At 44.0% G+C, this 13667-nt stretch overlaps 2 long non-coding RNA genes across 2 annotated transcripts in view; both read left to right on the forward strand.

Annotated features, from left to right (window-relative positions):
* The first annotated feature begins 630 nt into the window (after positions 1 to 630).
* On the forward strand, positions 631 to 1970 carry LOC128696712 (uncharacterized). Its single transcript, XR_011393192.1, has 2 exons — positions 631 to 939; positions 1699 to 1970. It is a non-coding gene; the product is annotated as an uncharacterized lncRNA (long non-coding RNA).
* A 3272-nt stretch (positions 1971 to 5242) lies between these two features.
* Positions 5243 to 13667, forward strand: part of LOC138854013 (uncharacterized) — a 15948-nt gene continuing 7523 nt past the window's right edge. The window contains exon 1 of the long non-coding RNA XR_011393193.1: positions 5243 to 5275. This is a non-coding gene — a long non-coding RNA (uncharacterized lncRNA). The remainder of the gene's footprint in view (positions 5276 to 13667) is intronic.

A 13667-nucleotide genomic window follows, 5' to 3' on the forward strand; every position in this document is an offset into this window, starting at 1 on the left:
TAGTGGCCTCTTACAACACGCATGGCTTACAGAGGAAGAATTCTGTTCCACTTCCCCATGGAGGTAAGAGGAAATAAACAAGAACAGGAACTAGAAAGAAAATAGAAGAAACCCGAGAGGGGTGTGTATATATATGCTTGTACATGTATGTGTAGTGTGATCTAAGTGTAAGTAGAAGTAACAAGACGTACCTTAAATCTTGCATGTTTATGAGACAGACAAAAGACACCAGCAATTTTAACTTCATGTAAAACAATTACAGGCTTTCGTTTTACACTCACTTGGCAGGACGATAGTACCTCCCTTTGTGGTTGCTGTTTACCAACCTACTACCTATAATATATATATATATATATATATATATATATATATATATATATATATATATATATATATATATATATATATATATATAATTTATGTTATACTGCTGTTTTATTGTAAAGTAATCTAATGCAAAGTCAGAATAGCATTTACCAATAATTACAGTATATTGTATAATCTTAAATAGTTAATAACACCAAGAAGTGAACAATTGAAGAGCTTGGATAAGTTAGGGGCAGGGAAGCATTTACTGACACAGTAAACAATATATACAGGATATACTGGCGTTAAGTGACAGTTGAGAAGGAGCAATCAAGGTCACAGGACGCTACTCGTCCATGATGCGCGTTCTCTGCTTACTTATCCTAGTTGCCGCAGCCAGCCCAGGACCTGCGCCTGAGCCCCTCCTGGAAACCTCTCCTGGCTCTGGTTTTGTAGGCACAATTGTACGAAAGCCTGTTGAACCTTTACATGGAAAACTCATTAAACCAGGAGACTTGGCAAAGCCACTTTCTCGTCCAGCTCGGCCACTGAAGTCAGCCTCTTCAATCTCGCCAGCACATCTGTCAAGAGGCGCTGCTGACACTCCTGACACCAAGTGGAGTGGTAGTCAAGGTAGGTAATACTTTCTGCATTTCTGAGTTAAAGTACATTATTTAGTGTAATTGTATAATGTGAATATCATATTTTTTAAACAGTGCCTCCATCGGAGGTTCAATTCAAGCCAACAGTTTAAATTATGAACCCAAAAATGATCAAAATACCACAAATGAAGTGAATTTTGTGACAGACTCGGGTGGTTTATAGACCGTTGATATCCATACTCTGGACGTTAGAGCGGAAATATACGGATACCTAGACACCAGACCTCAAAGGGTTAATTAATAGGAGTAAACTGAAATACACTTGCAATATTATCATCCTTGGAAATAATAATAATAATGATAATAATAATAACATTAAGAGCCAAACATTTATGGAAAGAAATTATCAAAACATATTAACAAATACCAGTGAAAAATTAAGAGGAGAAAATACCTAAGCGTTTTCGTACGTTTACGAATACATCTTCAGAGGATGTAATTTATCCAAAGATGCCGCCTCCTGTTTACTACTTTAAGTTCCGCTATTAGCTTCTTAAATATAAAAATTTGCTTAGAGAGTAGTATAGTGGAACGCCAGTTGAACTGTAGCCCCCCCCCATTCTTAATTCAATTAATGCAAGCATTAACTAAAATTGGTCACCTTGTTTATGTTTCAGGTAATTTATTTTACCTAATGGTAATCTTTTAGTTCTTTATTGAGTGAGAAATGTAAAAGTCTTCACTATTTTTCTGTTAAAAACTAATACAGCACTATACTTTTATCTGGCAGGATCGTGTGTATCATGTGAGAAGTTAAGTAGGCGTCAGGAAGGAGTGTGTTGTCGCCGGTGGAGCCTCTGCTGTTTGCCACTCAACCCTCATTAATACATTATAAACACGTACAGAACATCACTAATACTGGTCGCCGACAGCGCTCTTCACCATGTAAAACCAGGTCACCTGACAAGAAACATAACCTGGTTTCCCTAACCTACGATAAATTAGACCACTTGAATCACTAGCAACTAATAATAGACCATGTAATAATATATTTTAACAATATCGCATGTATGTTATTTAAATAAGTTTCCGCCGTATATGCATCGTGAGGTGTGTGTATATTATCAAAATATTCACCATGAGATGAATATCTCTCAGTGCAGATAAAAGAAGGCTGCAATGATCCTTGTGCAGTCACCAGGCTTAATGACCCTTGGTTAGTCACCAGGCTTAATGACCCTTGGTCAGTCACTAGGCTTAATGACCCTTGGTCAGTCACTAGGCTTAATGACCCTTGTGCAATCCTTGTTCAGTTATTAGGCTTAATGACCCTTGTGCAGTCCTTGTTCAGTCACTAGGCTTAATGACCCTTGTTCAGTCACTAGACTTAATGACCCTAGTTCAGTCACTAGGCTTCATGACTCTTCTGCAGTCACTAGGCTTAATGACCTTATGAAGTCACTAGGCTTCATGACCCTCCTGCAGTCACTAGGTTTATATTAAGACCCACCTGCAGCCACTAGGCTTAACCCTCTTGCATTCACTAGGTTTAATGACCCTCCTTCAGTCACTAGGCTTAATGACCCTACTGCAGTCACTGGGTTTAACGACCCTCCTGCAGTCATTAAGTTTAATGACCCTCCTGCAATCCCTAGGTTTAATGACCCTCCTGCAGTCACTCGGCTTAATGACCCTCCTGCAGTCACTAGGCTTAATGACCCTCCTGTAGTCACTAGGCTTAATGACCCTCCTGCAGTCACTAGGCTTACTGACACTCCTGCAGTCACTAGGCTTAATGATCCTCCTGCAGTCACTAGGTTTAATGACCCTCCTTCAGTCACTAGGCTTAATGACCCTCGTAATAATAATTTAATCTAACAGCCAGGCACCTATTTACTGTTGGGTGAAGAGGGGCGGCAGGTGGTAGGAGACTTACCAATTATCGATAATTCAGTCTTCAAAAACCTCCTGATCCAAGGGATTGGAGCTACTATTTCCTTGTATCTAACCTGATTACCTCCCATTCCCCAGATGGGTTGGTAGGTGCATGAGATGCCGACACCATGATTTGAGACAAATCCCCATAATCCCAGCTCCCTCTGCCTCAGTGCACGCAAAGGCTGAGGGACTGACCACCTCAAAGTTTCAGAACTTTAAGGATAAGGGACTGACAGCCTCAAACTCAGTTCTTTTTCAAGGCTGAAGGATTGACCACCTCAAACCTACGAGTACTTCTTTAAAGCCGAGGAACTGACCACTTTAAGCTTACTTCATCAAGGTTAAGGGACTGACCACTTCAAACTTACTTAATCAAGGCTGGGGGACTGACCATCTTAAACTTACTTCTTCAAGGCTGAGTGACTGATCACCTCACATTCACCTTGCTACTGCTTTTTCAGTCTGAAGAAACCTGCTGAGTAGGCGAAAGGTTTGGAAAACACAGATACCCAAATATCGGCCATGTTTCTTACACATCTACCCGTTTGTTGTGATGTGAATAATTGACTAATGTTACACTGATGACAGCACTATAAAAGTTGACAAATAACTTATATTAATGTTATCACCAAAGATTCTCCCCAAATGTTCATACTATTAGAGGATTAATAACCTCCATATGCTGTATGACCCGTGCATGTTTAGCGCTTCCCGCTCACTACAACAGTAACATAGCCTCATTAACTTCATCTCAAAGCCAAAATTAAAAATGGTTTTTAATGCTGCCTGGCGTACGAGAAACATAAGAATACGCCCATAGCCTCTTATTTTTAAGGCAGTTGAGAAGAAAGTGAGTATGACTAAGACACACATTATTTAATAATCATTGCGGGATATATACACCTAAAGGTGTATATCTTTCAATGAATATACACTGGGGGGATTAATTTAATCCTTATTTGAATCGAAGTATTCTTGGCCGGTGGTGAAGAGATTACATGTAGCCTTAATGTCAGTCATGTAGTCGATAGGCTTTAAACTTCATTAACCAAAAAACTGATGGAAGGAATGAAGGAAGAGCAATATATTGTAAGTGCGGTGTGATACGTTGGGTCGAGAGAGGACAAGCTAGGTGAGTTGAGGCGCCACAAGTGCCTGAGGTGCCAGCACGGTAGGTGGTGCTTGTATCGTGCTGCACGGTAGGTGGTGCTTGTGTCGTGGTGCACGGTAGGTGGTGCTTGTATCGTGCTGCACGGTAGGTGGTGCTTGTATCGTGCTGCACGGTAGGTGGTGCTTGTGTCGTGGTGCACGGTAGGTGGTGCTTGTGTCGTGGTGCACGGTAGGTGGTGCTTGTGTCGTGGTGCACGGTAGGTGGTGCTTGTATCGTGCTGCACGGTAGGTGGTGCTTGTGTCGTGGTGCACGGTAGGTGGTGCTTGTATCGTGCTGCACGGTAGGTGGTGCTTGTGTCGTGGTGCACGGTAGGTGGTGCTTGTATCGTGCTGCACGGTAGGTGGTGCTTGTATCGTGCTGCACGGTAGGTGGTGCTTGTGTCGTGGTGCACGGTAGGTGGTGCTTGTGTCGTGGTGCACGGTAGGTGGTGCTTGTGTCGTGGTGCACGGTTGGTGGTGCTTGTGTCGTGGTGCACGGTAGGTGGTGCTTGTATCGTGGTGCACGGTAGGTGGTGCTTGTGTCGTGGTGCACGGTAGGTTGTGCTTGTGTCGTGGTGCACGGTAGGTGGTGCTTGTATCGTGCTGCACGGTAGGTGGTGCTTGTGTCGTGGTGCACGGTAGGTGGTGCTTGTGTCGTGGTGCACGGTAGGTGGTGCTTGTATCGTGTTGCACGGTAGGTGGTGCTTGTGTCGTGGTGCACGGTAGATGGTGCTTGTATCGTGCTGCACGGTAGGTGGTGCTTGTATCGTGCTGCACGGTAGGTGGTGCTTGTGTCGTGGCGCACGGTAGGTGGTGCTTGTGTCGTGGTGCACGGTAGGTGGTGCTTGTGTCGTGGTGCACGGTAGGTTGTGCTTGTGTCGTGGTGCACGGTAGGTGGTGCTTGTGTCGTGATGCACGGTAGATGGTGCTTGTATCGTGGTGCACGGTAGGTGGTGCTTGTATCGTGGTGCACGGTAGGTGGTGCTTGTGTCGTGGTGCACGGTAGGTGGTGCTTGTGTCGTGGTGCACGGTAGGTGGTGCTTGTGTCGTGGTGCACGGTAGGTGGTGCTTGTGTCGTGGTGCACGGTAGGTGGTGCTTGTGTCGTGGTGCACGGTAGGTGGTGCTTGTGTCGTGGTGCACGGTAGGTGGTGCTTGTGTCGTGCAGCACGGTAGGTGGTGCTTGTGTCGTGGTGCACGGTAGGTGGTGCTTGTGTCGTGCTGCACGGTAGGTGGTGCTTGTGTCGGTGCACGGTAGGTGGTGCTTGTATCGTGCTGCACGGTATGTGGTGCTTGTGTCGTGCTGCACGGTAGGTGGTGCTTGTGTCGTGCTGCACGGTAGGTGATGCCTGTGTCGTGCTGCACGGTAGGTGATGCCTGTGTCGTGCTGCACGGTAGGTGGTGCTTGTGTCGTGCTGCACGGTAGGTGATGCTTTTGTCGTGCTGCACGGTAGGTGATGCCTGTGTCGTGCTGCACGGTAGGTGGTGCCTGTGTCGTGCTGCACGGTAGGTGGTGCTTGTGTCGTGCTGCACGGTAGGTGATGCTTGTGTCGTGCTGCACGGTAGGTGATGCCTGTGTCGTGCTGCACGGTAGGTGGTGCCTGTGAAGTGCTGCACGGTAGGTGATGCTTGTGTCGTGCTGCACGGTAAGTGGTGCCTGTGAAGTGCTGCACGGTAGGTGATGCTTGTGTCGTGCTGCACGGTAGGTGGTGCTTGTGAAGTGCTGCACGGTAGGTGATGCTTGTGTCGTGCTGCACAGTAGGTGGTGCCTGTGAAGTGCTGCACGGTAGGTGGTGCTTGTGTCGTGGTGCACGGTAGGTGGTGCCTGTGTAGTGCTGCACGGTAGGTGGTGCCTGTGAAGTGCTGCACGGTAGGTGGTCCTTTTGTAGTGCAGTACGGTAGGTGGCGCCTGTGTCGTGCTGCACGGTAGGTGGCGCCTGTGTCGTGCTGCACGGTAGGTGGTGCCTGTGAAGCACTGCACGGTAGGTGGTACTTGTCCTACTGCACGGTAGGTGGTGCCAGTGTCGTGCTGCGCGGTAGGTGGCGCCTGTGTAGTGGTGCTTATATCGTGCTGCACGGTAGGTGGCGCCTTTGTAGTGATGCACGATAGGTTATGCTTGTGTCGTGCTGCACGGTAGGTGGTGCCAGTGTCGTGCTGCACGGTAGGTGGTGCCTGTGTAGTGCTGCACGGTAGATGGTACCTGTGTAGCGCTGCACGGTAGAAGGTGCCTCTAGTGCTGCACGGTAGGTGGTGCTTGTGTCGCGCTGCACGGTAGGTGGTGCCAGTATAGTGCTGCACGGTAGATGGTGCCTGTGTCGTGCTGCACGGTAGATGGTGCTTGTGCCGTGCTGCACAGTAGGTGGTGCTTGTCGCGCTGCACGGTAGATGGTGATTGTGTCGTGCTGCACGGTAGGTGGTGCCAGTGTCGTGTTGTACGGTAGGTGATGCCATTGTCGTGCTGCACGGTAGGAGGTGTCTGTGTAGTACTTCACAGGTGGTGCCTGTGTCGTGCTGCACGGTAGATGGTGCCTGTGTCGTGCTGCACGGTAGGTGGTGCCAGTGTCGTGTTGTACGGTAAGAGGTGCCTGTGTCGTGCTGCACGGTAGATGGTGCCAGTGTCGTGCTACACGGTAGGAGGTGCCAGTGTCGTGCTGCACGGTAGATGGTGCCTGTGTCGTGCTGCACGGTAGATGGTGCCAGTGTCGTGCTACAAGGTAGGAGGTGCCTGTGTCGTGCTGCACGGTAGATGGTGCCTGTGTCGTGCTGCACGGTAGATGGTGCCAGTGTCGTGCTTCACGGTAGGAGGTGCCTGTGTCGTGCTTCACGGTAGGAGGTGCCTGTGTCGTGTTGCACGGTAGATTGTGCCTGTGTCGTGCTACACGGTAAATGGTGCCAGTGTCGTGCTACACGGTAGGAGGTGCCTGCGTCGTGCTGCACGGTAGATGGTGCCTGTGTCGTGCTGCACGGTAGATGGTGCCAGTGTCGTGCTACACGGTAGGAGGTGCCTGTGTCGTGCTGCACGGTAGATGGTGTCTGTGTCGTGCTACACGGTAGGAGGTGCCAGTGTCGTGCTACACGGTAGGTGGTGCCAGTGTAGTGCTGCACGGTAGGTGGTGCCAGTGTCGTGCTGCACGGTATGTGGTGCCAGTGTCGTGCTGCATGGTAGGTGGTGCTTGTGTCGTGCTGCACGGTAGGTGGTGCCTGTGTAGTGCTGCATGGTAGGTGGTACTTGTCCTGCTGCACGGTAGGTGGTGCCAGTGTCGTGCTGCACGGTAGGTGGTGCCTGTGTAGTGCTGCATGGTAGGTGGTGCCTTTGTAGTGATGCACGATAGGTTATGCTTGTGTCGTGCTGCACGGTAGGTGGTGCCAGTGTCGTGCTGCACGGTAGGTGGTGCTTGTGCCGTGCTGCACGGTAGGTGGTGCCTTTGTAGTGATGCACGATAGGTTATGCTTGTGTCGTGCTGCACGGTAGGTGGTGCCTGTGTAGTGCTGCATGGTAGGTGGTGCTTGTGTCGTGCTGCACGGTAGGTGGTGCCTTTGTAGTGATGCACGATAGGTTATGCTTGTGTCGTGCTGCACGGTAGGTGGTGCCAGTGTCGTGCTGCACGGTAGGTGGTGCTTGTGCCGTGCTGCAAGGTAGGTGGTGCCTGTGCCGTGCTGCACGGTAGGTGGTGCTAGTGTCGTGCTGCACGGTATGTGGTGCCAGTGTCGTGCTGCACGGTATGTGGTGCCAGTGTCGTGCTGCACGGTAGGTGGTGCCTCTGTTGTGCTGCACGCCCACTCACCTGCACACGTGCATACGTGCCCACGTAAGGCGCGCTCAGGAGTGCACGTACGTACCTGTGTCGTGGCACAGGCCTCCAACTAAGTACTGTATAGAAGTGTCAACTTAATGTAACACATACTTGCCCAAGTTCGACTCCTGAATGTAAGTTATGTTGCGTCAAGTTCTCTTTTAAACTATAAACTTACACTACACAATCATTATGGAGTAGATTTTCTCCTGTTGTTACTTCATTAAAATTAGTATGACTGGCTTGCCAGACTATAGTGAGACGAAACTTCAGTGCTTGTCGTACATTATGTCGTAATGTCTGATATATATATATATATACAGATATATATATATATATATATATATATATATATATATATATATTTTTTTTTTTTTTTTTTTTTTTTTCAACAAGTCGGCCGTCTCCCACCGGGGCAGGGTGACCCAAAAAAGAAAGAAAATCCCCAAAAAGAAAATACTTTCATCATCATTCAACACTTTCACCACACTCGCACATTATCACTGTTTTTGCAGAGGTGCCCAGAATACAACAGTCTAGAAGCATAAACATATAAAGATACACAACATATCCCTCCAAACTGCCAATATCCCAAACCCCTCCTTTAAAGTGCAGGCATTGTACTTCCCATTTCCAGGACTCAAGTCCGACTATATGAAAATAACCGGTTTCCCTGAATCCCTTCACTAAATATTACCCTGCTCACACTCCAACAGATCGTCAGGTCCCAAGTACCATTCGTCTCCATTCACTCCTATCTAACACGCTCACGCACGCTTGCTGGAAGTCCAAGCCCCTTACCCACAAAACCTCCTTTACCCCCTCTCTCCAACCCTTTCGAGGACGACCCCTACCCCGCCTTCCTTCCCCTATAGATTTATATGCTTTCCATGTCATTCTACTGTGATCCATTCTCTCTAAATGACCAAACCACCTCAACAACCCCTCTTCTGCCCTCTGACTAATACTTTTATTAACTCCACACCTTCTCCTAATTTCCACACTCCGAATTTTCTGCATAATATTTACACCACACATTGCCCTTAAACAGGACATCTCCGCTGCCTCCAACCGTCTCCTCGCTGCTGCATTTACCACCCAAGCTTCACACCCATATAAGAGTGTTGGTACTACTATACTTTCATACATTCCCTTCTTTGCCTCCATAGATAACGTTTTTTGACTCCACATATACCTCAACGCACCACTCACCTTTTTTCCTCATCAATTCTATGATTAACCTCATCCTTCATAAATCCATCCGCCGACACGTCAACTCCCAAGTATCTGAAAACATTCACTTCTTCCATACTCCTCCTCCCCAATTTGATATCCAATTTTTCTTTATCTAAATCATTTGACACCCTCATCACCTTACTCTTTTCTATGTTCACTTTCAACTTTCTACCTTTACACACATTCCCAAACTCATCCACTAACCTTTGCAATTTTTCTTTAGAATCTCCCATAAGCACAGTATCATCAGCAAAAAGTAACTGTGTCAATTCCCATTTTGAATTTGATTCCCCATAATTTAATCCCACCCCTCTCCCAAACACCCTAGCATTTACTTCCTTTACAACCCCATCTATAAATATATTAAACAACCATGGTGACATTACACATCCCTGTCTAAGACCTACTTTTACCGGGAAGTAGTCTCCCTCTCTTCTACACACCCTAACCTGAGCCTCACTATCCTCATAAAAACTCTTTACAGCATTTAATAACTTACCACCTATTCCATATACTTGCAACATCTGCCACATTGCTCCTCTATCCACTCTATCATATGCCTTTTCTAAATCCATAAATGCAATAAAAACTTCCCTATCTTTATCTAAATACTGTTCACATATATGCTTCAATGTAAACACCTGATCTACACATCCCCTACCCACTCTAAAACCTCCTATACATATATATATATATATATATATATATATATATATATACACTATATATATATATGTATATATATATATATATATATATATTATATATACACTATATATATATATATATATATATACACTATATATATATATATATATATATATATATATATATACACTATATATATATATATACACTATATATATATATATACACTATATATATATATATACACTATATATATATATATACACTATATATATATATATACACTATATATATATATATATATATATACACTATATATATATACACTATATATATATATATATATATATATACACTATATATATATATATATGTATATATATATACATATACATATATATATATTATATATATATACACTATATATATATATATATATATATATATATATATACACTATATATATATATAATGTATATATATATACATATATATATACACCTGGAGTTTACCTGGAGAGAGTTCCGGGGGTCAACGCCCCCGCGGCCCGGTCTGAGACCAGGCCTCCTGGTGGATCAGAGCCTGATCAACCAGGCTGTTGCTGCTGGCTGCACGCAAACCAACATACGAGCCACAGCCCGGCTGATCCGGAACTGACTTTAGGTGCTTGTCCAGTGCCAGCTTGAAGACTGCCAGGGGTCTGTTGGTAATCCCCCTTATGTGTGCTGGGAGGCAGTTGAACAGTCTCGGGCCCCTGACACTTATTGTATGGTCTCTTAACGTGCTAGTGACACCCCTGCTTTTCATTGGGGGGATGGTGCATCGTCTGCCAAGTCTTTTGCTTTCGTAGTGGGTGATTTTCGTGTGCAAGTTCGGTACTAGTCCCTCTAGGATTTTCCAGGTGTATATAATCATGTATCTCTCCCTCCTGCGTTCCAGGGAATACAGGTTTAGGAACCTCAAGCGCTCCCAATAATTGAGGTGTTTTATCTCCGTTATCCGCGCCGTGAAAGTTCTCTGTACATTTTCTAGGTCGGCAATTTCACCTGCCTTGAAAGGTGCTGTTAGTGTGCAGCAATATTCCAGCCTAGATAGAACAAGTGACCTGAAGAGTGTCATCATGGGCTTGGCCTCCCTAGTTTTGAAGGTTCTCATTATCCATCCTGTCATTTTTCTAGCAGATGCGATTGATACAATGTTATGGTCCTTGAAGGTGAGATCCTCCGACATGATCACTCCCAGGTCTTTGACGTTGGTGTTTCGCTCTATTTTGTGGCCAGAATTTGTTTTGTACTCTGATGAAGATTTAATTTCCTCATGTTTACCATATCTGAGTAATTGAAATTTCTCATCGTTGAACTTCATATTGTTTTCTGCAGCCCACTGAAAGATTTGGTTGATGTCTGCCTGGAGCTTTGCAGTGTCTGCAATGGAAGACACTGTCATGCAGATTCGGGTGTCATCTGCAAAGGAAGACACGGTGCTGTGGCTGACATCCTTGTCTATGTCGGATATAAGGATGAGGAACAAGATGGGAGCGAGTACTGTGCCTTGTGGAACAGAGCTTTTCACCGTAGCTGCCTCGGACTTTACTCTGTTGACGACTACTCTCTGTGTTCTGTTAGTGAGGAAATTATAGATCCATCGACCGACTTTTCCTGTTATTCCTTTAGCACGCATTTTGTGCGCTATTACGCCATGGTCACACTTGTCGAAGGCTTTTGCAAAGTCTGTATATATTACATCTGCATTCTTTTTGTCTTCTAGTGCATTTAGGACCTTGTCGTAGTGGTCCAATAGTTGAGACAGACAGGAGCGACCTGTTCTAAACCCATGTTGCCCTGGGTTGTGTAACTGATGGGTTTCTAGATGCGTGGTGATCTTGCTTCTTAGGACCCTTTCAAAGATTTTTATGATATGGGATGTTAGTGCTATTGGTCTGTAGTTCTTTGCTGTTGCTTTACTGCCCCCTTTGTGGAGTGGGGCTATGTCTGTTGTTTTTAGTAACTGTGGGACGACCCCCGTGTCCATGCTCCCTCTCCATAGGATGGAAAAGGCTCGTGATAGGGGCTTCTTGCAGTTCTTGATGAACACAGAGTTCCATGAGTCTGGCCCTGGGGCAGAGTGCATGGGCATGTCATTTATCGCCTGTTCGAAGTCATTTGGCGTCAGGATAACATCGGATAGGCTTGTGTTAATCAAATTTTGTGGCTCTCTCATAAAAAATTCATTTTGATCTTCGACTCTCAGTCTGGTTAGCGGCTTGCTAAAAACTGAGTCATATTGGGACTTGAGTAGCTCACTCATTTCCTTGTTGTCATCTGTGTAGGACCCATCTTGTTTAAGTAGGGGCCCAATACTGGACGTTGTTCTCGATTTTGATTTGGCATAGGAGAAGAAATACTTTGGGTTTCTTTCGATTTCATTTATGGCTTTTAGTTCTTCCCGCGATTCCTGACTCCTAAAGGATTCTTTTAGCTTAAGTTCGATGCTTGCTATTTCTCTGACCAGTGTCTCCCTACGCATTTCAGATATATTGACCTCTTTTAGCCGCTCTGTTATTCTTTTCCGTCGCCTGTAAAGGAGCGCCTGTCTCTTTCTGTTTTACATCTACTCCTCCTTTTTCTTAGAGGAATATATACACTATATATATACACTATATATGTGTATATATATATATAGTATATATATATATATATTTATATATATATATATATAGTGTATATATATATATATATAGTGTATATATATATATATATATATATATATATATATATATATATATAGTGTATATATATATATAGTGTATATATATATATAGTGTATATATATATATAGTGTATATATATATATATATATATATATATATATATATATATATAGTGTATATATATATAGTGTATATATATATATATTGTCTATATATATATAGAGTGTATATCTATATATAGTCTATATATATATATATATATATATTATATATATATAATGTGTGTGTATGTATATATATACATATATACAAATAAATGCTTATATATACGTAGGTTAGGCGTGAGAGGTTCTTCGGTGCTGCTATACTTTGCAGTTCATTAACTTAGAGATTTGTGGCTTACGGGAGCGTCTCTGGAAAATTATGATAGAAGCTGGTTGCCAAGATTTTTTAAAAGCAGTTTTAGATACACTCCTTGATGGTAATGGAATTTTTGATATGTGGACTTTGAGGGGCTAGCCTGATTTTTTATGTTTTTCTGGAGTTTCGAGGAAGTGAATATTGCACTGTCTTTGTATGAACCATACATACCTAATATAGACATATTTTTCTCTGGAGATGGTTTATCGCACTCAGTGTTGTGAAGTTGGTAGCTTGTTCTGACAAACTTTGCTTGGAAAGTGAAACTATCGCCAAGTCTGGGAGGTGAGTTTGGTGTTATCAGTGTTGGCTCGGGACGGCCTCGTCTGTTCTCATGTCTGAGAGCCTCTCTGAGGCAGTGTGTGAGAAAGAATGGTAGCCCTGCCCGCCACAACTCTTGTATATATACCTAAATGACAGAGTAATTAGTTCAAATAACGTCATAAGTCTTGAATGGCTGGGAAATGTTAGTGCTCCGTACCGTGTTGTAAATAAATGAATATATGAATATGGACATGACTCTGGATCACAAACAGGACGAGATAACAAAGGTCAGGAGTAGGAAAATTTGCCTTTTTTATATTAGAAATATTGATTGTTTTTTGAGTGTATATAATCAGCTGAAAAGATACCCCTTGGGAATTCAGCGTCATAGATCACATTATTCCTGCTTTAATAACAAGTGTGACACAAATCAGAATTTACAAATGGCGAAAGTTGGATAAAGGCTCGAGACAAAAGTAAATAATACTCAGATGTTCGGTTTTAATTTTTTTTTTTTTTTTGCCATTATGGAGTCGCTATTACAGGCAGTGTAATATAACGAATTCGCCAAATTAAAATTTAGCTGGTAAAGATGAATTTC

Source organism: Cherax quadricarinatus, chromosome 46 (genome assembly GCF_038502225.1).
Source record: "Cherax quadricarinatus isolate ZL_2023a chromosome 46, ASM3850222v1, whole genome shotgun sequence".
Taxonomy (NCBI): Eukaryota; Metazoa; Arthropoda; class Malacostraca; order Decapoda; family Parastacidae; genus Cherax; species Cherax quadricarinatus.